The sequence below is a fragment of the Macrobrachium nipponense genome, chromosome 7 (genome assembly GCF_015104395.2).
Source record: "Macrobrachium nipponense isolate FS-2020 chromosome 7, ASM1510439v2, whole genome shotgun sequence".
In the NCBI taxonomy this organism is placed as follows: domain Eukaryota; kingdom Metazoa; phylum Arthropoda; class Malacostraca; order Decapoda; family Palaemonidae; genus Macrobrachium; species Macrobrachium nipponense.
The window spans coordinates 28,859,551-28,885,606 of NC_061109.1; the positions used below are offsets into that span (position 1 = coordinate 28,859,551).

The 26,056-nt window shown below is 46.3% G+C and overlaps 1 pseudogene across 1 annotated transcript in view; it reads left to right on the forward strand.

The window, feature by feature from the left end:
- Window positions 1–9,023: 9,023 nt before the first annotated feature.
- Window positions 9,024–26,056, forward strand: part of LOC135217146 (serine/threonine-protein kinase stk11-like) — a 154,517-nt pseudogene continuing 137,484 nt past the window's right edge. Inside the window, exon 1 of the transcript XR_010315061.1 lies at window positions 9,024–9,165. The product of XR_010315061.1 is annotated as a serine/threonine-protein kinase stk11-like (transcript). The remainder of the gene's footprint in view (window positions 9,166–26,056) is intronic.

Here is a 26,056-nt window from a genome sequence, read left to right on the forward strand (position 1 = left end):
TAAAAGGTTATCGCTCGGCCTTGAGCCAAGTCCTCAGACTGAAGGGAATTGATCTCTCCTCCTCAGAGGAACTCTATTCTCATATGAAGCTTTAAACAGGGTTGCACTCCAGTATTGGCAAAGGACTCATCCCCACGGGACATCGTTGCTTTCCTCCGGTCTTTGAAGAGAGCTCCTTATGAACCATTGTCCCTGGCGTCTGATTGGGATCTCACCCTGAAAACAGTTTTTGTTCATGAAACTTACCTGTCAGATATATATATAGCTGTATTTTCTGAAGTCCGACAGAATTTAAAAAAAACTTCCGACACACGCATGTCGGCCAGGTGGTTAGTACCCATTCCCGCCGCTGGGAGGCGGGTATCAGGAACCATTCCCATTTTCTATTCATAATTTTTCTGTCGCCGGTGCTGAAAACACATGTTTTCAGTACCTCCGTCTTAGGATTTTGGAAACTTCATTGCCGCTAAGTATCCTAATTGTCTTTTGATTCATTTACTTGGATTTGTGGCTAGGCATACGCTATCTTAAATTGATTTGAATTTGATTCATTTTTGCATAAGATATCTGAATCTAGTTAGGCTAGTTTCAGAGGGTGTTGTCTGCAAAGATAGGGTGTGGCTACCGAAAGCTTCGGTAGATCCGCACTTGGTATGCACGAGGGGTTTGGGTCTTGCTTCTTTGTTGAGATTTGCCATGTAAGGAGTGTGAGACTTTGTCTATTTCGTAAGGAAGACGTATGATTCGTATGTACGCAATAATCAGTAAACATGTCTAATTCCGTAAGGAAAAAGTATGATTCGTATGGTTACGCAATTAATCAGTAAAACAAAAGTCAGGGTAAAAGTGGGGACCTGCCTGAACCTTCCTGTAGACTTTATTTTGCCTAACCCTATAGTATGGCCTACGGGTTATGAATATGTCTGCGAGAGGTGATTCGCTTCACCTTCATTGTTGTGAAGGAGGCTACTTCTGTTATTGTTACTCCTAACCCTTGTTAACTGTTGCCTTTGGGCCCTTAAAACAAAACAGTGTCTGTAGAGGTTATTGCCCTTTTCTCTTATACTCTTTCGTTTCGTAACTTAGAATCGAAAGTGCTTGCTTTAGAGAGCAAATAGTTGAAGTGGCTCTAAGTGCTTAGTTGACAGTGCCCCTTGTGTAGTGGAGGTGCGTCAGATCGGCCTTATAACGCCTCTAGGTCTAGACCTCTGTCGGACTCCCAGGACCACAGGGAGAGGGCATGTCGAAAGCCGAAGGAGGGTTACGAGGAACCCCCACCGATCTGGCGTGCCTTCGGCAGTTTCTGATGAAAATCCCCAGACTGCCAAAGTTCGTGCACGTGCACGAATCCTGAAGTATTGCTTCTCGTCCTCCGAGGCGTCATCCCCCCCCGCGCAAGGGTTGGAGCTCTCGGAAGGACTCGTGCCCTCTAAGAAGCTTTAGAGAAGAGGACGCTTCACGTCCTCTCTCTCGTCAGGAGGGAATGTCAGATCCAGCCCCATCAACGCCTCCTTAGGCCTTGGACCTCTGTCGGACTCCCATGGACGAGGGAGGAGGGCCATGTCCGAAAGCCCGTAGGAGGGCTTACTTGGGGGAACCCACATCGATCTGGCGTCCCTTCGGTAGGACCTGTTGACGTTTCCCAGGCTGCGGAAGATTCGTGCACGTGCACGAATCTCGAAGGACTCGCGCCCTCTAAATAGAAGCTTTATGAAGAGGACGCTTCACGTCCCCTCACTCTCGTTATGCGTTTCAGTGAGAAGTAAGAAGGCGAACGTCGCCTGATCACGTGTACGTATTTCCACGAGAAATATGAAAAAGAAGGCAGTTTCTCTCGCTTGTTTTGACGCCGGTCAGGAGCGTGACGATTTTCTGCACGCTTCTTTTGACGCTCGGCTTGAACGGGACGCTCGGATGGACGCCAGGCGCGCGCCAGTGGACGCCGAGCGTCCTCGCTAGTGGGACGCCGAGCGCGCGCCAGGACGCCGAGCGTCCTCGCAAATGGACGCCGAGCGCGCGCCAGCGTACACCAGGTTTGTCTCCTGGCTGAACGTTTCTGTTGAACTCTTCAGACTTCAAAGCTCTTGTTAAGTTTTGAGCCGCAAGAATGTGAAGTAAGCAGTGCTTCGGGGGGGGGAGGAAGCTTAAAGTGAACAGACAACTTCGTCTTCGAACCCAGCAAGACCTCGGGTTTCGTGAATTCAAGAGGTCTCTGTCAATATTATATTGCTTTTCGCAAAGGTGGATGGAGTTAAGGAAAGCTCAAGGGAAGATCTCGTTTTCTCATACCGCAGTCAAGACTTTGCGATAAGGCAGTACGGGTTATGTAAAGGCTCGACGTCTCGGCGACGTTCAGTAGGATTCTTGCAAAGGCATTCATCAAAAAAGGACGCTTTTCAGGAAAGCGCAAGACAGGACTTCCTTTGCCACCTTTGCCATACTGCCAATAAATTTTTTAAGCTTTAGCAGGCATTAGTTGTGATACGGGAGAGGAAGCTGGTTGGAGAGTTTCTTCCTCTTCCCAGGATAATTTTTGCAAGCTTTTTAGCCCATCTGAAAGGGTTTTTCTGATGATAGATTTTGTTAGTTTCTAGTCGGGACTACGCTGCCGAATTGAACATCGTCGTTCTACCTGCCGTAAGCCCTGTCTCTTAACAGATTCTTGCCCCTTTCTCGTTTGAGACGGGAATCAGAAAAATAAAATGCTCGACTTCTGGATTACGTTTTGTCAATTCAGTGACTTTCCCCCATTGACAATATACTATCGTTTTGTCAAGTAAGTGGGTATCCCCTCATTGACAAAATATCTCTTTGTCCCGTAAATGGGTTAGTTTTTCTCATTGACAAACATCTCCTTTAACTTGATATTGCGTAAGCGAATAAGCTCTTATTGACAAGATTCGGAAGAGCTCTCATTCGTCATTCGCAGACTCGTACAAGAAATAGACTTGTAGACTACGTCAATGAACGCTTATGTCCAATAACATAAGAAGCTTGAGCTGTCTGCTTCGATTCTCTAAGTTTTGTTCATGAAAACTTGCCTGTCAGATATAGTAGCTGTACTTCCGAAATTCAGCTATATATATGTCTGCCAGGTAAGTATGAACAAACTTTATTGTGATATAATAAAATATTTTGCCTTGCGTTATTTTTCTATGGTTGGTTCAAGTCATACACGCTTGCTGTAGTTGATCCTCTTCGGATGGCAACCGAGAGGTCTATTGACCTTATTTTAAGGACATTTAATCGTTTACTCCCTGCAGCCTTCCAGGAGTTTCCGATTTATCTTTTACCGTTGTATGGTAGTGTTCTGACGACACAAACGCATCTATATTTAGCGTTTTCTGTTTCGCTTAAATATACCAGCTTGAGAGTGTCTTTTTGCTCAAAAAATAACGCACCTATTTCTTCGTAGAATAGGGTAGATGGCAACCCAGACATAAAGTTAAGAGACGACGTTCGTAAACTGCTGGCTGCTGCTGTGTCTGACTGTCCAAGTTCCAACGCAGTAACAGATCGTGCGCTCTCATGCGCGGAGGTTACGTCTCTCTCTCCTGCGGGGATTGACTGACTAAAACCGTATCTCTGTGCTGGCGGGTTTACGTCTCTCCTGCGGGATTGACTGACTAACTGTATATCTGTCCTACAATCACGGACTTTAGCTAAGATTGAGGGGATTTCTTACGTGAATGATTAAACGTTGCATTCGTTTGCCTTACTATGTTCAACAGAGTTATCTCAATCCTTTCGGTGCTCGTTACCGGCACGGTATAGAACTACGAGTCTACCACAACATTGCACTTTTATATGCTCTCCTGCTTAGGCAAAGCGCAGCCTTATAGGGAAGTAAGCATACTCGGGGTAGGAATGGATGAGCTTGCTGGGGACCATTTCCTTCCTGAAGAAGTTGTTTCCCCGAATAGACTGCAATTCAGACCACAGTTTTTTCCTACCGGGAAACTGAAAAATTATTCTAGATCTAGGAATTATTCTGAACATCTCTCAGTGCGTCATGATAGAAAGAAGGTGCCGGACATCTGGATAGTGTTTCAGATGTCCTGGATCTTAATCTGAAAGAAGTAAATGCAATTCGGTTCGTCCCTCCAGTCCTCGAAACGAGTTTTTGGAAACCAGTGGTCCACATCAACTCTGATATTCCACAGCTCTCTCATATCTTAAGAAGTATCTTCTCTCGTCCCTGCTCGAGTTCACGAGAAAGAGCCTATTATAACAACAGGCGTAGAATGTAAACGATCCTCTAGAGGTTCGTTACAGGATTGCAAAAGTCCGTACGAATCGTCTCGATCGACGGCAGCAACTTTTGACTTCCGAGTGGAATCTTTCTTTAGAAGTATGTTGAGAGTTGTGGAGACTTTAGGGACGCCCTTTCATTCTTCTCTTCTATATGTTGAGGACGAAGAGGCTTCTTCTTCTCTGCTCCCTTTTTCTCGATCCGGGATCGGTACCACTAAACGCCATCCTATGATATTAAACGGGATGGATGTTTAGTCTCTTTTCCCCTTTTTCAATCGCTTAGGAAATGTAATGAGGATTTATGACGTCACAGGGAGCGACAATGACGCTGATCGCCCCATGTTGGCCTTCAGGATCCTGGATTCACAGAGGCCACATCCTTCCTAGTTCACTTTCCAAGGACCTTTTCCGAGAGAGTCGGTTCTACTCTAACTCGAAAGGTACCTATAACCTCTCCGCTCTGAGTCTGACAACGTTCAGACTATCGAGATGTTGACAGGAATAAGATTACCGTCTTCCATTTCCGTCTGAAGAATGGGATAAGCTGGCAGTCACAAACTATTAAAGAATACGCAAATATGTTGTTGACGGCTTTTGGGTTTTGGGCTCAGAGATTTGCGTCTGTCAAACAACAAAGCCCTTCACGATCTTTGAGTTCTTGTGATGGAATCTCGAAACTCGCTCACCATCTACTTTTTGTCTCACCTGTTTTCTCGGAGTCAGACACTCGTGCGAGATCAGGCGACATATAGTAGCCCTGAGTTTTCTTGTTGACGAAGTCGGTTGCGTTTATACACCCCCGATGATCGTGTAACATGAGACCAGGTGGACGGTCAGGCATTCTTCCTTCGGGACTGAATCGGCTTTTGCCCTTCATTGCCCTTTCCTCCTCCTGGCACCAGAAGCTCGAGTCCAGGAGTTGATTCGGCTGACGACGTGGTTGCGTTGACACCCCCCCCAAGGTTTGCTTAGATTGAATCGACCCAGGCAGTCCAGACACTCATCCTTCAGCGAAGAATAGTGCCTTATGGTCTTCAAGGGTACAGCCTTGCTGTCCTTGATTCGTCTGACTGGTCAAACTGGTCGGTCACCCTGACTTTAGTACAGACGGACTGACTGTGCTTGTCCGGATCGAAGCTTTCAATATGGAACTTAGACGTAGTCTGAAGTTCTTGATGTCAAAGCATTCGAACCTCTCCTACCTGTTAACTTCTTGCATGTGATCAGGAAGGCCTTCTTCTAACCACCCTAGATACGACAAAGAGGGTTAGTGAGATTTTTAAGCCATCGTCACAAGTTTTGGCTTTAGAGAACACAAGGCGGTTGTGCTCTCTAAGCCTTTCGTTGTGGCCTAAGAATGGAAACCCGTTTTGTCCTTGGGCCAGGAGCTTGGAAGCAAGGATGGCACAAGTTAGTGGGCAGGAGCCAGAGAGAGTCCTCCTGTGCCCTGTCAGGTCTCTCCAAATTTTTATCTACATAAAACTCAAGAAAGTCGAAGTCATTCGGGCAATCTGCAGTGTTCCGAAAAAGACCAGACTTGCCCATATGCGAAGAACACCTGGCTTTAGTGTTAAGGAGTTCTTTCAAAAATGCTCCTTCATTGTGTTTGGACAAAGATTTGAAATCTTTTTATCTGAATGCTCACGAGGTGAGGGCGCGCGGCCTCGGAAGCATTTCAACAGAGGCATGGCACTCAGCAACATCCTGAGTACCATGTTTTAGCGAAGCAACTCTGTGTTCACTTCACACTCCCTGCGAGATGTGAAGATGGCATATGAGATCTGCTGCTCGCTAGGGCCATACGTGTCTGCAGACACAATCTTGGGGGCAAGAAGTACCACTCATCCTATCCTGTAGAAAATGGTTAGGAAGAGCTCTTAATTTAGTTGTTGAGTCGCCGACAACGGCGACTTCTTAACTCTTAAGCCTTAGTTAACACACCTTAACTTTGGCTAGGTTGGTCAGGTGGTGATATATATATTTATATATATATTTATTTTACTTCTTAGCCCTCATGGTATGGTCAATATGGTAGTCACATTGTGGTCACGCCCCCGTTGACAGATCATCTGGAGTGCACCAGCTTTATAGGTCTCTACCTCGCTGGCACTCTAGTAAAGCAGAAGCAGACTTGGGTGACAGTAATCACGAAGTCCGCTATGCTAACAGGTGGAACCAAGATGTAAATCATCTGCATGCATTTGTTTCCCAAAATCCTTCTATTCTGTCCCTTCCCACCTCCAACGGTGGGATTCAGCTATATATATATCTGACAGGTAAGTTTCATGAACAAAATGATATTGTTATGATACAATAAAGTTTGTTCATACTTACCTGGCAGATATATATAATCAAGTACCACCCACCTCCCCTCAGGGGGACAGTGGAAATAAAAATTATGAATAGAAAATATGGAATGGTTCCTGATACCCGCCTCCCCCAGCGGCTTGGGAATGGGTACTAACCACCTGGCCGACCACTGCGTGTGTCGGAAGTTTTTTTTAAATTCTGTCGGACTTCAGAAAATACAGCTATATATATATCTGCCAGGTAAGTATGAACAAACTTTATTGTATCATAACAATATCATTTTCTTCTCGTCCTTGCTTCCTCCAAGCGAGTCAGCGAGCTTCATAGCCTAGCCTATACTGTCGCTCATACTGAGCGCTGGACCAATGCCTGCTTCAGCTTCATCTCTGAGTTTGTTGAGAAAATCCGGAATCTGGTCCAGGTTGATTCTCAGTTCTCTTCCAGAGTTGGAGGCATCCAAAACGGCAGTGATTTGGAAGCCGCTTGGGCTAGGGGGTACCCCGTCCTTGGGGGGGATACTAGCGCATTTTGTGGAGGCTCGCACCCCCCCTTCGCGGTCCAGCCAGGCCAAACCCCCTCCTCCCGGCCTCATCTCCGCAGGTGGGAGCAGTCGGCCATCTTGTATTGCTCCGCCGGTGTCTCCTGTCCCTTTGTATCGGAGTAACGCTGCGGCGTCAACCCTGTTGATGACATCACAGGGTCCATCTTTGTGTATTCCTCTGCCAGTGGTGTCTCTTTCCCCCTCGCACAGAGGGGAAGCTGTGATGTCACTCTCATCGATGACGTATCTCCCAGTTGCCTCCTCCGATCCGCCCCACTTATCTGCGACGTCATCACTGCCGCCCAGTTTGAAATATCTCCCTTCCTTGTCTTCGGAGCCTTCTCTGGCACATCAGTCCAAGTTCATATGCCAGGCAGTGCTTCAGAGGCTGGACTCTGTATTGCATGTGAAGTTGGCTGCCTTATCAGTTAGGAGGACTGGTAGGAAACGCGTTGCTTCGTCCCCGCCTTCTGAGAAGAGTGCGCATCAAGAAGCTAGTGCTGTCTTCCTCTCCCTTCCCCCTTCTATAGCCTCGTTGGCGTATTAAGCATTGGAAGGCTAAGGACTTTGCCCTTCCTTCGCCGTCGAGGGAGGAACAGTGCAGACATGTTCCCGAGAGCTGTGGTTTCGAGCAGTGTTAGTGAATTGTGTTCTGCAGGGGTTGCTTCACCGACCGAATCTCGTATGTGCAACCCCCCCCCCCCCCACCCTTCTGTCCTTGCACATTGCGAGCTTGTTACAACCTCCGCTGTCCGTGCACGTGATAGTAGTGCCCCTTCTTCTCCAAGGCCTATTCGCACCGTTAAGATCTGAAGGCGCCTGTCAAGATGTCGAAGGTAGTGAGCACGGAGGTGGTGCAGCTGGAGTGTTTGCCTGCCTCTCTAACTGGTTCCAAGACTTCCACTATAAGGGATTCTCGGTCAATCTCGAGTGCTCGAGTTTCCCCCCCATCTCACGTATGTACAGCCGCCACGACTGTGTCTGTTCATGAACGTCAGGAGTCACCTGTTGAGGTAAGTGATGTGCCTAGTGTTACTTTGCGTCCGTCTCGGAGGCTGACGCTTGGACCCAGCCCAGATAGGTTAGTAGGGGTTTCAGACTGTTTGGCTACTAACCCTTCTGTGAATTTTGGTGAAGAAGGCACGTTACAAGAGCCTACACATCCTTCTCGTCTTTGGTTGCCGGTGCCAGAGCAGGAGGGGGACACGCGGGAGTTTCTGTCTTCCTTCTCGAAAGTTGTTGATCTCATTCGTGGTTTCAACAATTTAGCCAGCCTAGTAGAGGTTTGTCTGCTCTTTACAATGGTGCCTTCAGAATTTTCATACCTAAAAAACTCAGAGATACATGGAAATATGTTGGTAAAAATAACCTGATCATTATTTATGATAATTATTAACATTAACAATTTGTCGTAAATTTTATTTGAATAGCTATCCTAATAGAGTTTTGCCTGTTCTTTCCAATGGTGTCTTCAGAATTTTCACACATAAATAATATAAAAAAATAATATAAAGAAATTAACAAATCTGATAAAAAAAAATCTGATTTAAATAAAAAAATATAATTTGAATGAAAAATATAATTGAAAAAGTGAACTTGACTGCCCCCAGCAGCTATAAATTTATCCCTTTATACTTGATCTACATAGTCACAGCAATGGCTCTAGCCACACAAGTAGGTCTTTAAATATTATTAACTAAACTGAAAATGTTTTTATTTAGATAAAAAATATAATTAGAAATTGATTTAAATCAAATAAATCTGATTTAAATGTAAAAAAAATCCAATTTTTAAGATAAAAATTTTTTTAATCAACATCCCTGATTGGTAGGATGTCGTTGCCCTAATATTGAAGATTTAAACATTAATTGCACTGACATAAGTAATGTAGAAGTGTTAATTGATATATTTGATCTCCAGTGATGTTTGGCATATGAAAGACAATGATGGACCAAGGCAATGATAATTTCATGTCCTTTGGTGTTGGAGATGATCCACTCGTCATCCAGAGAATTGATTCCAATGAAATTATATATTGCCCACCAAAGAGAAAGTACAAGGTAAGGTGCATTGTGATTATTGTTCTTAGTTCAAAGTTACTTATTTTCACAATTTGGCTGTTCTAATAATTGCCAAACCAAGAGAATGTGAAGCTCAAGGCTAGAGCACAACTAATATTTTAAAGTTAATATATTCAAAATGATTGTATTTTGCAGTTTCTCTAAAGATTATATATAATGGTATTTAAATACATAGTAATCCTGTTAAATATAGATTTTAAGTATCATTAGTTAGAGACATGACAAGCTTCCCTTGTAAGCAGAAGCATAAGTATTAGTTGTTCCTACACAATATGCAAACCATCAGCTCTCATAAGGAAAGCATCACTGCAGCTGGAAACGGCCATTTAACTTTTAAACAAGGTGGTTGGGTAGTTAATTACCGTTCAACTGATGGGAGTTCCGCCCACCCAAACGGTAAGCATTCACTTTGCTTTTGGCTGCTGTGCGATGTGAAATGTTTGTATCCTCTGCCCTGTCTGTCATTTTGCTCTGTTTCTCTCATCATCATTCTTGGTGGGATTGTTGCTTGTTTATTTTGTGGTTGATATAATATCTTGCTGTGATTATTTGTGTGTTTGTGAAGAAGTATGCAAATCCATGAATGATTTAAACCTGAGCTGAAGGACAGTACCCAGCCTGTCTGCCCTGGTACTGCCTCAAAACCCAGCAGTTGCTACCGCTTGTCTGTGGATGTTGACCCTCATGCCCTCTGCGCTAGTTGTAGAGGGCATGACTATGACTCTGAACCATCTATGTCTGGTGAGGGTTGTGACTGGTTGCCTGTGCAATAGGAGAAGTTCTTCCAGAGGAGGAAATACAAGAAGGCCTCCAAGGTGTTGTCCAGTGGTAACTCCCCTGATGACACCTTTGATATCCAATCCTTCTTGTTCCTTCCCCCTGCGGAACCTCCTTTGCTGTCACTCCAATGGGAGGAGTTGTCTGCAGGTTTCGATGGACAGCAATTAAAAAAGGAGTCCATAAAGTGCGCTTGCACTGACTTCATGGGTATGGATCCTAGTATTGTGTCTCTGTCAGTAGAGGAGGTGGCTGTCCGTTCCAGTGGCACTCGTAGCCAAAGGTCACTATATGTACTCCCCTACATCTGGGAAGAGGCAAACCATAAGTTCAATGGAGGGTAATGAGGTTTGCCCCTGAGCAACTGCCCCCTCAACCAAGCCTGTTGTTTGCTCCCAGGACTTTGAGGACAGCTACTGAAAACATCCAGTTGAATGTTCATGATTTTTCATCAACTGACTCAACATCCGACTCGTGTAGGCACAGTTGGCACTCGGAAGTCGAACGTCTAGTGTCTTCTAAATGTATGAGAGAACGTAAGAACGAAGCATTACAAAAGTATTTGGTGTGTGTGGTGATTGTAAAGTTTTTTTTTCTTTTTTTTCAAAGCCCAGTGGGAGCCAAGCCTTCAAAGACAGCTTGTGTAGTATGTTTTCATACATTCAACTTCCCTGTCAGATATATACTTAGCTATAGACTTCGTCGTCCCCGACAGAAATTCAAATTTCGCGGCACTCGCTACAGGTAGGTCAGGTGATCTACCGCCCTGCTCTGGGTGGCAGGACTAGGAACCATTCCCGTTTTCTATCAGATTTTCTCTGTCGCCGGTGGTGTCAACATTGTTGTTACTACCTCCTGACTGGTATTCTTTTTTCAACGCTTTTGATCATCTTTCGACTGATTTTTAGTGACGTACTTGGATCGTTGTTTGGCATTCGCTATTGTGGAATTGTTTTTGGACTTGGCTTTGGATTTTTCTTGAATATGTCTGACTCAAGTGTTGGTTTCAGAGTGTGTGTGAATGAAGGCTGCAAGGTGAGGATTCCGAAGGCTTTGGTAGATCCTCACACTGTATGCCGATGATGTAGAGCTGTTGAATGTTCTTTTGATAACACATGTAATGAGTGTGAGAGGTTGAGGGCGAATGAATGGAAGACTTTAACTTCTTACTTGAAGAAGTTAGAGAGGGATAGAGAGAGGAAAGTGGCTTATAAAAGCCTTAGTAGATCTAGATCTAACGAACCCTTGTCTAGCTCTGTAGCTGCTTCTGCTCATTATGATCCTCAATCTTTATCAGGCCGATCACTGGTTGCTAATCCTACTGATTCGTCTTCTGAAATTGCAGACCTCAAGGCTTCCCTTCAAAAACTGCAAGAGAAAATGGCTGCATTAGAAGGTAAGCAAAGTGAAGGTGATATTTCCAGTGATCTAAGTGTCCCCAGTGTAGTGGAGGGGGCGTCTGGTCGTCTCTGCGACGCTCCCAGGCCTAGACCTCTTCCAAGCTCCCTGGCCCAGAGGAGAAGGAAAGTTGAAAGCCGTACGGAGGTTGTGGAGAATCCCTAACGATCAGGCGTCCCTTCGGCAGAATCTGTTACATCTCAGACTTCCAGGGATCGCTACAGAAAAAGCGTCCTACGTGAGTGCTTTTCTTCATCGGGATCTCCCTCACCGAAACGAGGATGGAAGGATACGAAGCTTTCCCGTCCGTTAAAGAGGAACTGGAAAGAGCCTGAGTTGAACTCTAGCCCCGAGCGCTTTTCCGAAGAAGAAGCACCTTCGGTCATAAAGAGAGCTAGACAGGAGTTAACTCCTTTTGCTGTAAGGGAGCCTCAAGCGCCTTCCAGATCTCCCTCTCCTGCTTTTGAAGAAGAAAGGGAGTCTTCAACCAAGAAGATTTTGATGAACCTGCAAGAACAACTAGTGTCTTTGGTAGGAGTCCTTTCCAAGGAGCCTCCTCGTAGAAAGGACGACAAGCTTCCTGTCAAAAGATCAAGACTCCGATCTCCTGTCAGTTGCAACGAGTCTTCCAGGGGAGTTGTCGCACTGGCGGCCATCTCTGGGGGGAGCGAAGCACGAGGCAGGCGAGAGGTAGAAGAGGAAGAAGCTCCTGCCAGGCGCCAGGCACCAAGCAGGCGCCAGACAACACCTGAGAGTGAGGATTATGATGACAATGAAGTTCTCACAGGAAGGGATGAGCCAGCCAGGTGCAAAGTGCCTGATTTTATCCAAGATCATTCCAGGCGCCAAACGCCAACCAGGCGCCAGGCGCCAGCTAGGATGGAGGATTCAAACAAGTGTGAGGCTCCTGCCAGGCGAGAAGCACCTGCCAGGAGTAATGCGCCTGCCAGGCGCGAAGAGCCTGCCAGGCACCTACTATGCGCGAAGAGCCTGATAGGCGCCAGGCGCCAATTAGTCAAGATTCGCCTATGGACAGGCGTTAGGGAGACAAATCTCTTAGTCCCAATCAAACCTGTTAGAAGTTCTCTTCGACGGAAAGGAAAAAGTCCAAGGAACAGACAGGCGAAAGAAGGGAGCATTCTCCTTCCGATCCTCTCGACTTGAGGAAGTATCGGAGGATGAGGTAATTAACAAAGAAGGTCTGTCGAACTATAAGGTTCTTACTTCTCTCCTTCTAGAAGAATATGGAGATTCTTTGACTCCAGCTGCTGCTCCTTTTCCGCGCTCTCTATTTTCAAGCGCTAAATCTCTAAATTCTTCATCCTTCCTTAAGATGAGACTGGCCATATCGATGAAGAGGGCCCTGCAGTCTCTGGATTCCTGGATTAAAACTAAAAGGAAACTGGGAGGACGTCGGTGTATGAATGGCTGGCCAAACTGACGGGCGAGAAGAGGCATATGGTATGAGACTGGAGAAAATATGGGATTGTCTCTGCCTACTTCGGCTGAATCAGACTTCTCGAGTCTCGTAGACTCCTCGAGAAGGCACGCTTTGAACTCGGCCTGAGCAACATGGGGCCTTTCGGAAATGGACCATCTCCTCAAGGGGCTGTTCCACGTCTTGGAGGTTTTCAATTTCCTGGATTGGTCCCTTGGGGTTTTGGCCAAAAAGACCCATGAAGAGGAAGGCCTAAACCTAGAGACTTTGCATAGCATACTTACATGCATCGACAAAGCAGTTCAGGATGGTTCGGCAGAGGTCTCCTCCCTCTTTGGTGCGGGGATGATAAAGAAGAGGGCAGTTTATAGTGCTTTTCTCACTAAGGCCGTCTCTCCTTCACAGAGCCGCATTGCTTTTTTCCCCCTCTTTCAGAGCATTTGTTCCCTTCTCAGTTGGTGAAGGACATTTCACATTCGCTAACTGAGAAGGCGACTCAAGATCTCCTCAGGCAGTCATCGAGGAAGAATAGGCCTGTGGCCAATGAAGAGAAGAAAGGGGCTCATCCACCGCAGCAACAGCCCTTTCGAGGAGGTCCTCCTGCTAGAACAATTTCCAAAATAAAGACTACGGAAAGAAGAGGTAGAGCTTCCTTCCGACCCTTTAAAAAGGGGAAATGAGAAAGTGATCCTCCAAACACCAGTAGGTGCCAGGCTACAAGAATTTGCGGAAGCCTGGGCAAGCATAGGAGCCGACACATGGTCCATGTCGGTCATCAAGAAGGGATATTATATCCCATTCAAGGACAGCCCTCCCCTGACATCAACACCGAGGGAACTGTCCGCCAGATACAAGGACCCTGTTCTGATGGATACTCTTTGTCAAATGGTGGAACCGATGTGGGACAAAAGGGCAATCAAACTGGTACTGGACCACAACTCCCCGGGGTTTTACAATCGCCTTTTTCTAATAGCGAAAGCTTCGGAGGGTGGAGACCGGTACTAGATGTAAGTGCGCTGAACAGATTTGTAGTGAAACAGAAGTTCAGCATGGAAACGTCTGCTTCAGTCCCTGCAGCCCTTCGCCAAGGAGATTGGATGATGTCTCTCGATCTTCAAGACGCCTATTTCCACGTCCTGATTCATCATTCATCGAGGATAACTTACCTTAGTTTCAATGATGGAGGGAAGGATCTATCAGTTCAGGGCCCTGTGTTTCGGCCTGTCCACGGCTCCTCAAGTCTTCACAAGTATAATGAAGAATGTAGCAAGACATCTACATCTGATGGGAATAAACATCTCCCTATACCTGGACGACTGGCTCATCAGGGCCAGATCGCAGAGACAGTGTTTGGAGGACCTTTCAACAACGTTAGACGTGACAAAGTCGTTAGGATTGATCGTGAACCTCGAGAAATCTCAGATGATCCCCAGCCAGAACATGGTTTATCTGGGGATTTGGATGGATTCTCGGGGTTTTCGAGTGTTTCCTTCTTAAGAGAGAATATCAAAAGGTTGCGCTGCAGTCTCCAGCTTCTAAGGGAAGGAGCGCAGTTCAGCGAGGGAATGGTTGAGCCTTCTGGGGACCCTTTCCTCGCTGGAACAGTTCTTTCCTCTAGGAAGACTGCATCTCCGTCCCCTACAGTTCTTCCTGAAAAGGAATTGGAATTGGAAGACAGGACAGCTCTCCGATACATTTCCGATTCCTGTAGAGGTGAAAAATCACTTAAGGTGGTGGTTACCCCCTTTCGAGGAAAACAGAGGTGTGTCCCTGGAAGTTCGGAACCCGAACCTGATATTATATTCAGACGTTGTCGGAGACTTGTTTGGGGTGCAACCTTAGGATCGAGAGAAGTGTCAGGCACCTGGTCGGAAGAGCAGGTGTCATGGCACATAAATTGCAAGGAGCTCTTAGCCATTCATCTTGCTCTAAAGGGCTTCGAGCAGATAGTCAGAGACGGGGTAGTGCAGATAAACTCCGACAATACCACCGCTCTGGCTTATGTAAGAAAACAAGGAGGGACTCACTCGCTCTCTCTCTACGAACTGACAAGAGACCTTCTTATTTGGGCGGATCAAAGAAATATAACTACTGAAGGGGAGAGGAACGTGAGAGCGGACAGGCTGAGCAGGAGGTTCCAGGTCCTTCCCACAGAATGGACCCTCCACTCAGAAGTGTGTCAGTTCCTTTGGTCTCTTTAGGGGGAAGCCTCTAATAGACCTGTTCGCCACGTTCCTCTCAAGAGGATAGACACCTTTTGCTCTCTGGCAGACGACCCAGAGCCTTTGCAGTAGACGCTTTCTCCTAAATTGGTCTGGACTGGATGTTTACGCTTTTCCCCCATTCCAAGATCCTGGGGGAAGTGATCAGAAAGTTCGTGGCTCGAAGGGGACAAGGATGACTCTGATAGCCATTTTGGCCAGCCCGAGATGGTTCACAGAGGTAATGGAGTGGACGGTGGGGACTTCCCCCAGATTTTTTTCTCTTCCAAACAGGACAGATCTGCTCAAACAACCTCACTTCGAGAGGTACCATCAAAACCTCCCCGCTCTTGCTCTGACTGCCTTTCGACTATCGAAAGACTTGTCAGAGCGAGAGGGTTTTCTCGCAAGGCGGCAAGCGCAATCGCTAGAGCCCGCAGATCATCTACTATGCGAGTATACCAATCGAAGTGGGAGGTGTTCAGAAGTTGGTGTAGGTCGAAGAAGCTGTCCTCCTCCAATACCTCTGTGACTGAGATTGCAGATTTCCTTCTTTTCTTGAAGGAGAAATCACATCTTTCTGTACCAACCATCAAAGGATACAGGAGTATGCTCTCGGCCGTTTTCAGGAACAGAGGCCTAGATCTGGCTAACAATTAAGATTTGCACGATCTCATTCGTTCTTTCGAAACATCCAAATCAAAAGAACCTAGAGTTCCGAGCTGGAATCTGGACGTGGTCCTAAAATTTCTGTCTTCCGAAAGGTTCGAACCACCTCATAGGGCTTCCTTTTGGGACATTACAAGGAAGTGCCTATTTCTTTCGTCTCTCGTTACGGCGAAGAGAATCAGTGAGCTGCACGCCCTTGAGTCAAGAGTAGGCTTCAAAGGAGACTTTGCTATTTTTTCGTTCCAGACTCTTTTTCTTGTAAAGAATGAGAATCCCTCGAAGCCCTGACCCAGGAGCTTCGAGGTAAAGGGCCTAGCTAGCCTAGTAGGTAGAGAGGCAGAGAGGTCTCTCTGCCCGGTCAGAGCACTTAAATTCTATCTGGACAGAAAGAAACAGATGGGGGTTCGCAACACGGTCTATGGTGCTTGGTAAAGGACCCCAAAAGACCGATGTTGAAGAATGCCTTGGCCTTCTTTGTAAGAAGCGTAGTTACGGAGGCGCATAAGAACTGCCCAGATGACTCTTTTAAACTCTTGAGAGTGAGAGCTCACGAAGTAAGAGCTATCGCAACGTCTGTTGCCTTCCAGAGAAATATGTCGCTTAAGAATATCTTGGAAGCAACATATTGGAGGTGCAACTCGGTGTTTGCATCTCATTACTTGAAGGACGTGTGCGTAACGTACGAGAAATGTTTTTCTCTAGGTCCGTTTGGGTCAGCGGATACGGTTCTGGGTATTGGAGCAAGCGCCGATCCTTAATTTTGTGTACGTAACCCTCTTGTTGGATACGTTCTTGACTTCCTGCTGGAAGAAGTGTCAGGCGGCCGTCACTTCGGTTCAGTAAGGAACTCCAGTGGTATCTGACTATCAGAGGGGTACAAATTTTTTTTTTTTTTTTGTACTTTAGTGTATGCGTATTGACTGTGTATTTCGAGTTATGGGTTGTTTGTGAAGAGTTTGGGGATAACTCTTGGGAATCTTAGAACTAACACAGGTGTTAGGATCGGGTGATCGGGATTGGTTGTGTGCTCCTTAAATAAGGCGTGTTGTCATATAAGTGGATTAGCCATTGACAAATGCCAGTCAGGCTCTGCCGAGTAAGTGGATAAGACCCCATCGACAGACCCACAAGAACTCTTGGCCACAGATCACTATCTCGCTAAGGCTCTTGAGGTGAAGCAAACTCCTAGGCAGTAGCCACGAAGTCTTCCACCTAATCAGGTAGGAACCAAGGTCTATAAATACCTACAACATATGTTGTTTACCTGTCTATTCAGTAGTTAGCTGTCTCTTACCCTCCGCCAAAGGGTGTCAATCAGCTAAGTATATATCTGACAGGGAAGTTGAATGTATGAAAATGATATTTTTATACATTCAACTTACCTGTCAGATATATACTTAGCTTTAGACTCCGTCGTCCCGACAGAAATTCAAATTTCACGCCACACGCTACAGGTAGGTCAGGTGATCTATCGTCCTGCTGCTGGGTGGCAGGAATAGGAACCATTCCCGTTTTCTATCAGATTCTTTCTGTCGCCGGTACTGTCAACATTGTTGTTGGTACCTCCTGGCTGGAATTCTTTTTTCATCGCAGTTGATCTTCTTGACCGACTTTTGGTGACGTACCTGGATCGTTGTATTGGCATACGCTATTGTGGACCGTTTCTTGGACTTGATTTTGGATTTTTCTAAGAATGTCTGACTCGAGTGTTGTTGTGAGGTGTGTGAATGAGGGCTGCAGGGTGAGAACGCCGAAAACTTCGGTAGATCCTCACACTGTATGCAGGCGTTGTAGAAAGTATGAATGTTCTTTTGCTAACACCTGTAAAGAGTGCGAGAACCTGAGTGCAGAAGAATGGAAGAATCGTGCTTCTTATATGAAGAAGCTAGAAAGGGATAGGCTGAGGAAAGCTTCCAAAAGCCGAAGTAGATCTAGGTCTAGCGAACTAGTTTCTAGCTTTCTAGCTTCTCCCCATGATGCATTAATTAATCCTTCTCCCCCTATTTCTGCCCCTTCACCCATCTTAAATCCTACAGATTCAGAATGCAGGTCAAAATGGCGGCATTAGAAGGTAAGAGTGGTGAATTAACAGTGGACAGTGATGTGAGTGTCCCCAGTGTAGTGGAGGGGGCGTCTGATCGGCTCTACAATGCTTCCAGGTCTAGACCTCTTCCAAGCTCCCTGGCCCAGAGGAGAAGGAATGTCGAAAGCCGTACGAAGGTTGTAGAGGTTCCCCACTGGTCAGGCGTCCCTTCGGCAGGTTCTGTTACGCCTCAGACTGCCAGGGATCGCTATAGGAAAAGCATCCTTCGCGAGTGCTTTTCGTCGTCAGAGTCGCCTTCACCTAGAAGAGGGTGGAAAGACGCGAATCTTTCTCGCCCCTTGAAGAGGAGCTGGAAAGTACGGCTCTTGACTCAAGTCCGAACATTTTCCAGAAGATGATCTTCGGTAAAAAAGAGAACCTTTTTGACTCCAAGTGCTGTAACTGGGAGTCTCAGACGCCTTCCAGATCTCCTCCCTCCCCTTGTTCCAACAAAGACAGAGATGCGACGACTGCTCAGATCCTACAAAAAATGCAGGAACAGATCTCCTCATTAGTTGTTCTTTCCAAGAAACCTCGTAGGAAGGATAACTCCCTTCCTATAAAGAGGTCCGTGGCGCTCTCAGAGGTTCCTCCCTCTAAACGAGAGGTTCTTAAGATTGTTCCGTCTTCTCCCAAGCAACGAGCTCCTATAGATGAGTGGTTTTCTTCAGGCCCGGAAGAACCATCTTGGCGAGAAGCGCCAGTTAGGACAGAAGCCCTTTCCAGGCAAGGAGAACTTTCTGGGAGAGAGGAGAGTAGAGAAGAGTTTTATAGGCGTAAGGCTCCTTCAAAACTAACACAAACGTCCAGGAACGAAGAACCTGCGAATCAAGTGGACGAGCTGAAGGACCTTTCCATGGATTTTTCCGAGCAAGAGGCACCTTCCAAAGGTGAGGAGCCTATTAGGCGCTCGGAACTGGTCAGACACACGGAATCTTCTACGATAACAGAACGTGCCAAACGCGAGTTTCCTTCCAAGCGCTCGGAACATCACGGACATTCTGAACTCTCCTTACCCGTGGAAGAACTTTCCATAAGACGCGCGGAACTATCCAGGCGCGTGGAATCTTCCAGGCGAGTGGAACATTCCGAACGTTCCAAACTTTCCAGGCGGGCGGAACCTTCCAGATGCACGAAAGCTTCCAGACATGAATCGCCTTCCAGGCGCTCGGAACTTTCCAAGCATTTTACTCAAGCAGAATTTTCCAAGCGCTCGGATCCTTCCGAACAAGCGGGAACTTCAAGGCGCGGATCGCCTTTAAGACGCTTGGGACTTTCCAAGCGATAATCTTTTTCCGGAAGAGTGGAACAGTCCAAACGAGCGGAACTTTCCAGACGAGCGGATTTTTCCGCACAAGAGGAACTCTCCAAGCGCGAAGAACTTTCCACAAAAGCGGAACGTTCCAGACATGCGGAACCTTCCAGGCTAGTATCGCCTTCCAAGAGCTCTTCTCCTCGGAAGCAATCTTCCTCTTTGGGACTTCAGAAGGAAAGATCGGTGGTATCATGTAAGAGAATAGAAAGGACTTCCAGCTCTCTTACAAAAGAACGTAAAGAGTCTTTTTCTGCCAGTCCTTCCCCGAATAGACGCTCTCTTAATTCAGAATATGTGCGACCTACAGAGGATTTGTCCGTTGCAAGAGATCGTTCTCCTTCAGCTGGGCTCGAGCTAGAGGATATCTCGGAAGACAAAGCTCCTGCTAATGAAGGACTGTCGAATTATAAGACTTTATCCGCACTTCTGCTCCATGAATACGGAGAGTCGCTGAGCCCTGCCGCACCGCCTTCTCCTCGGTCTCTCTATTTGAGCAATAAGCCATATAAGTCCTCTTCTTTCTTGAAAATGAAACCGGCCATTTCAATGAAGAAGGCTCTCCAGTCTCTCGGTTCTTGGATGAACTCCAAGAAAGAATTAGGAAAGACTGTCTTCTGTATGCCTCCCGCCAGACTGTCAGGTAGAAGAGGCATTTGGTACGAAACAGGAGAGAATATGGGTCTGTCTCTTCCTGCTTCTGCGGAGTTGGATTTCTCGAGTCTGGTAGACTCTTCCAGGAGACAAGCCTTATCCTCTGCACGATCTACTTGGAGCATGTCTGATTTGGATCATCTCCTCAAGGGACTTTTCCACGTGCTGGAAGTATTTAATTTCTTAGACTGGTCCCTTGGGGTAATTTCTAAGAAGTCTCCCAAGAATCGGAAAGCCTTAGCCCAGAAGTGCTTCTAGCATTCTGGCCTGTATTGATAAGGCAGCCCAGGATGGTTCTGGAGAAATTTGGCTTCCCTCTGAGCAGGGATACTAAAAGAGAGACGGTTTTGGTTCTTTTCTGACCAAGGCTGTTTCTCCTTCTCAGAGAAAACTGCCTTGCTATTCGCTCCTTTATCAGAACATCTGTTCCCTTCTCAGTTAGTGAAGGAGATATCTCACTCACTTACTGAGAAGGCGACACAAGACTTTCTGTCCAATCAGCAAAGAAGAACAGAATGGTACGACGGCTGCTAAGAAAAGTCTCACATCCGTTTCAACAGCCCTTTTGTGGAGGTCCCAAGACACGAACCCCTCAAAAAGGAAGACTTCTGACAAGTGAGGAAGATCAGCCTTCCATCCCTTTAAGAAGGGAAAATAACATGCAGAACCTCCAAACACTAGTGGGCGCCAGGCTACTGGAATACTCGGAAGCCTGGGCAAAGAGAGGAGCCGACCCTTGGTCGATGTTGGTTCTGAGGAAGGGATATCGCCATCCCCTTCAGGGACAGACCTCCCTGACTTCAACTCCTCGGGAAACTGTCAGCTCGTTACAAAGACCTGTGCTGAGAAACACGCTCCTTCAGATGGTAGAGGAAATGTGGAACAAGGGGGCCATCGAGCCGGTGCTAGATCCACACTCTCCGGGATTTTACAACCGCCTTTTTCTAGTCGCGAAGGCTTTCCGGAGGGTGGAGACCGGTTCTAGATGTAAGTGCTCTGAAAACCGATTTGTAGAAAAGGAGAAGTTCCCGCATTGGAGACTTCTGCATCGGTGATGTCGGCCCTACGTCCAGGAGATTGGATGGTCTCCCTGGACTTACAAGACGCCTACTTCCATGTTCCCATTCATCCCTCGTCAAAGAAGTACCTTCGTTTCGTAATGAAGGGGAAGATTTTTCAGTTCAGGGCCTTGTGTTTCGGCCTATCCACAGCTCCTCAGGTTTTTACGAACCTAATGAAGAATGTAGCGAAGTGGCTTCATTTAAGGGGAATAAAAATCTCCCTTTACTTAGACGACTGGCTAATCAGGGCCAGATCGGAGACACAGTGTTTGAAGGACCTAAAAACGACCTTAGACATGATTCGATCTCTAGGATTACTCGTAAACCTCGAGAAGTCTTAGATGATCCCCAGCCAGAACCTGGTTTATCTGGGGATTCAGATGGATTCTCGGGGTTTTCGAGTTTTTCCTTCGCAGGAAAGGCTCATACGAGGCTTTATGAAAGTCTCTAACTTCTTAGGGAAGGAACAAAGTTCAGCAAGGGAATGGTTGAGCCTTCTAGGGACTCTTTCCTCGCTGGAACAGTTCTTTTCCCTAGGGAGGCTTCACATTCGCCCCCTGCAGTTCTTCTTAAAGAAAGTATGGAACTGGAAGACAGGGCAACTTTCGGACTCGTTCCATATACCTCTCGAAGTAAAGAATCACTTGAGATGGTGGTTAACCCCTCTCAAAAAGAACGAGGGGGTGTCCTTATCCGTGCTGAACCCAAACCAAGTGTTGTATTCCGACGCTTCGGAAATGGGATGGGGTGCGACGCTAGGAACAAGAGAAGTGTAGGGCACCTGGACGAAGGAACAGGTGTCATGGCACAACTGCAAGGAATTGATAGCCATACACCTTGCCCTCAAGTGCTTCGAATCAATAGTCAGAGACGGGGTGGTCCAGGTCAACTTGGACAACACCACCGCTCTGGCATACATCCGAAAGCGAGGCGGGACTCATTCGTTCTCCCTCTTCGAACTGGCGAGGGATCTCTTGGTCTGGGCAAAGGAGAGAAACATCATCCTCCTCACGAGATTTGTCCAAGGAGAGAGGAATGTGAGAGCAGACAGACTGAGCAGGAGGAACCAGTTCCTTCCCACAGAGTGGACCCTCCACTCAGAGATCTGTCGAAGTCTTTGGGCTCTATAGGGGAGACCTCACATAGACCTGTTTGCCACGTTCCTCTCCAAAAGGATAGACATCTTCTGCTCTTCAGTAGAGGATCCGAGAGCATTCGCTGTCGACGCCCTTCTACTAGATTGGTCGGGCCTCGATGCATATGCCTTTCCCTCATTCAAGATTCTGGGCGAAGTAATCAGAAAATTCGTGACCTCAAAGGGGATGCGGATGACTCTAATAGCCCCATTTTGGCCAGCTCAAGATTGGTTCACAGAGGTACTAGAATGGACGGTGGACTTCCCCAGATCTCTTCCAAACAGAGCAGATCTGCTCAGACAACCCCACTTTGAGAGGTATCATCAAAACCTCCCCGCTCTCGCTCTGACTGCCTTTCGACTATCGAAAGACTCGTCAGAGCGAGAGGCTTTTCTCAAAAAGCTGCAAAGGCTATCGCTAGAGCCCGTAGACCTTCGACTATACGAGTCTATCAATCGAAGTGGGAAGTCTTTAGGAGATATTGTAAATCGAAGAAGCTGTCCTCCTCCAATACCTCTGTGAACAAAATTGCAGATTTCCTTCTTTTCTTGAGGGAGGAATTGCATCTTTCCGTATCCACTATAAAGGGATACAGGAGTATGCTTTCAGTCTTTTCAGACAGAGGCCTGAAAAAAAATAGCTGATAATAAGATCTTCATGATCTGATCCGGTCTTTCGAGACTTCAAAATCAATACTCCTAGAACCCCGAGCTGGAATCTGGACGTAGTCCTAAAATTTCTAACCTCGAAGAGGTTCGAACCTCCCCACACCCTGCCTCCTTCAGAGACATTACGAGAAAATGTTTATTCCTGTTGTCTCTCGCTACAGCCAAAAGAACGAGCAAGATACACGCTCTTGATTCTAGGCTTGGTTTTAAAGGAGATGCTGCCATTTGTTCGTTCCAGACTTTATTTCTGGCGAAAAATGAAAATCCTTCAAATCCCTAGCCCAGGAGCTTTGAAGTAAAGGGCCTGTCGAACCTAGTAGGCAAAGAAATTGAGAGGTCCCTTTGCCCGGTCAGAGCCCTTAAATTTTACTGAGTAAAAAGAAGCAGCTGGAGGGAGGTTTAGTCAACAGGGTCTATGGTGTTCTGTAAAGGATCCTAAAAGGACCCATGTCTAAGAACGCCTTAGCTTCTTTGTAAGAAGTGTAATTACTGAGGCTCACAATGATTGCCCAAGATGATCCTTCAACTTCTTAGAGTTAAAGAGCATGAAGTTCGAGCGGTTGCTACGTCTCTAGCCTTTCAAAGGAATATGTCGCTGAAGAATATTCTTGAAGCGACATATTGGAGATGCAATTCAGATTTTGCATCTCATTACCTGAAGGACGTCAGGGTAACTTATGAGAAGTGCTTCTCTCTCGGTCCGTTTGTGTCAGCGGATACGGTGCTGGGACTTGGAGCAAAGACTGATCCTTAATTATGTGTATGTACGTAAACCCTATAGTTAGAGATGTTCTTGGTTTTCGACTGTCAAAGGCACTAGACGTCGCACAGGCGGCCGTTGCTTTTTGTCAGAAGGAACTGAGAAATATCCGACAAATAAGGGTGTAAAAATTTTTTTTTTGTACTTGTGTGTGTGCGTATATTATGGTGTTCAGTTTTTGGGTTGTTGTCAGGAGTTGGGGACACTCCTTACAATCTTTAGAACTAACACAGGTGTTAGGATCAGGTGGTCAGGATGTATGTTTTTGCTCCTCGTATATGCTTTTAAAGCAGGTGTATTGTCATATTAGTGGATTAGCACCCATTGACAAAGGCCATTTAGGCTCTTCCGAGTAAGTGGATAAGACCCCATTGGCAGACCCACAAGATCTCTTAGCCATAGATCACTATCTCGCTGAGGCTCTTGAAGCGAAGCAGACTCCTGGGCAGTAGCCACGAAGTCTTCCGCTTAATCAGGTAGGAACCAAGGGTTATTTGTACCTACAACATATGTTGTTTACCTGCTCATTTCAGTATTTAGCTGTCTCTACCCACCACCGAGGGTGCCAATCAGCTAAGTATATATCTGACAGGTAAGTTGAATGTATAAAAATGATATTGTTATGATACAATAAAAAGTTTTATACATACTTACCTGCAGATATATACGATTAATGGCCCACCCAGCTCCCCGCAGGAGACAGGTGGTAGAGAGAAAGAATCTGATAGAAAACGGGAATGGTTCCTATTCCTGCCACCCAGCGGCAGGACGGTAGATCACCTGACTTACCTGTAGCGTGTGGCGCGAAATTTGAATTTCTGTCGGGACGACGAAGTCTAAAGCTAAGTATATATCTGCAGGTAAGTATGTATAAAACTTTATTGTATCATAACAATATCATTGTTATGATACAATAAAGTTTCATACATACTTACCTGGCAGATATATACGATTGATGGCCCACCCAGCCTCCCCGCAGGAGACAGGTGGGGAAGAGAGAAAATCTGAGAGAAAAACGGGAATGGTTTCCTAGTCAGCAACCCAGAGCAGGAGGGCGGGTAGAGCACCTGAACTTAACCTGTAAGCGAGTTGCCGCGAAATTTGAATTTCTGTTGGGGACGACGGAGTCTATAGCTAAGTATATATCTGCCAGGTAAGTATGTATGAAACTTTATTGTATCATAATATCATTTTTAGTATCCGATGAGAGCCAAACACCCATCTTCTGCTGAGCACCAGTTGGCTGTCAAGTGCCTGGTGGGAGCTCAGCGCTTAGCAAGAGCAAAGTGTGTTGTGTTGCCCGAGCACCCAAGGGAAGAGAAGTACCCAGTGGGCACCAAACATTGAGTTGCGCCAGAGAGCGATTTACATTTTATTTATGTGTATCATAGAGTGACATTGTGATCTTAATTGAGATTTTCTCCCGTCTTTGAGATTGCATCGGACTTGATGAGTGTATCTGGGTCCTCTCCTCCTGCTTTGGTACCATTTACACCTGGTTGGTCTACAACTCCAAGAGGCATTTGATGCTTAGTTCAGGGTGTATTTTACTGTCTTTACAGTCAGACTGGGATGTATTAAGTGCTTTTGCTGTCCAGGATACTATTTTGGATCCCATCAGCTGCTGACTGGTCATCCTAGGACCAAAGATGTCATTTTTAAAGGGCCATTACCCTATAAAGTGTTTTGGATCTTCTGAAGAAATCTTGTGCTGCTTCTCAAGACTCTACTATTTTACCCCCTTCAGTTTCGTCGGAGGAAGACAAGGATAACATTTTAGAGCAACCAACATCTGCCGATGCCTTGTTGCTGAAGTACTTTTTACTCAGTTATCCATTGTTCTTTTCTCTAGCGTCTCCCTCTTCACCAGGTTTGGCCTTTGTGAGGAGGTAGCTGTAACGCACTGTTAGACCTCTGAGGATGGTCCTCTCCTGCTCGTCTAAGAAGGTGCTGTCCATTGCCAGGTGGCTGTCAGAGGAGAGGAGTTTTGGCAAACTAGTATTTTGCAGTCCTCTTACATACTCTACTTTCTAAGAGAATCTACCAGTTTTATGCTACAGGTGAAGTTCTATCCCTGGGAGTTTCTGCCTTCTCCAAGACGGATTTCTTGGGCCTTGTTGATGCTTCAAGAGGATCGACCTTCGCATTAGCCTTGGTATGTTCACTTCTTCGGCAGTAGATCATCTGCTAAAGGACTTTTTTATTAAGGTCAAAATCCTCTAAGACTGGACGATTAGCACCGTATTGAAGAAGATTGAAGAATGTACATCTCCTCAAGACAATATTGCTGCAGATTGGTTGGGTGTTACATTATCTGCAGACTAGGAATTAGAGATGGTGCACAAGCCCTGGCTGCCTTATTTTCTTATGGCACTTACTGCTACGGAACAGAATTACAGAAAAAGGTTACACAAGCCCTTCTTACGCTGTCTGCCAGGCAGTCCTTTAAAGGCAGTAGAGCAAGGAGCCTATCCCTGCAGTAACCTCCGTTGAAGCCTCTTTTCCAAGAAGACCTCTGCTAGATCTTCCCCACCGTTATTCCCTACATTAAGGGGTTTATTGCCTGATGTGCCTTCTCACTGCCTTCTACCCAAAGTCATCCTCCACCAAACCTCTTCTCTCATATCTTTCTACTAGATCCTGCTCCAGCAAATTAGGAGACAGTCCTCCATGTACCAGATGAGCCCTGGCTTCTCCATTTTTGGCAAGTATG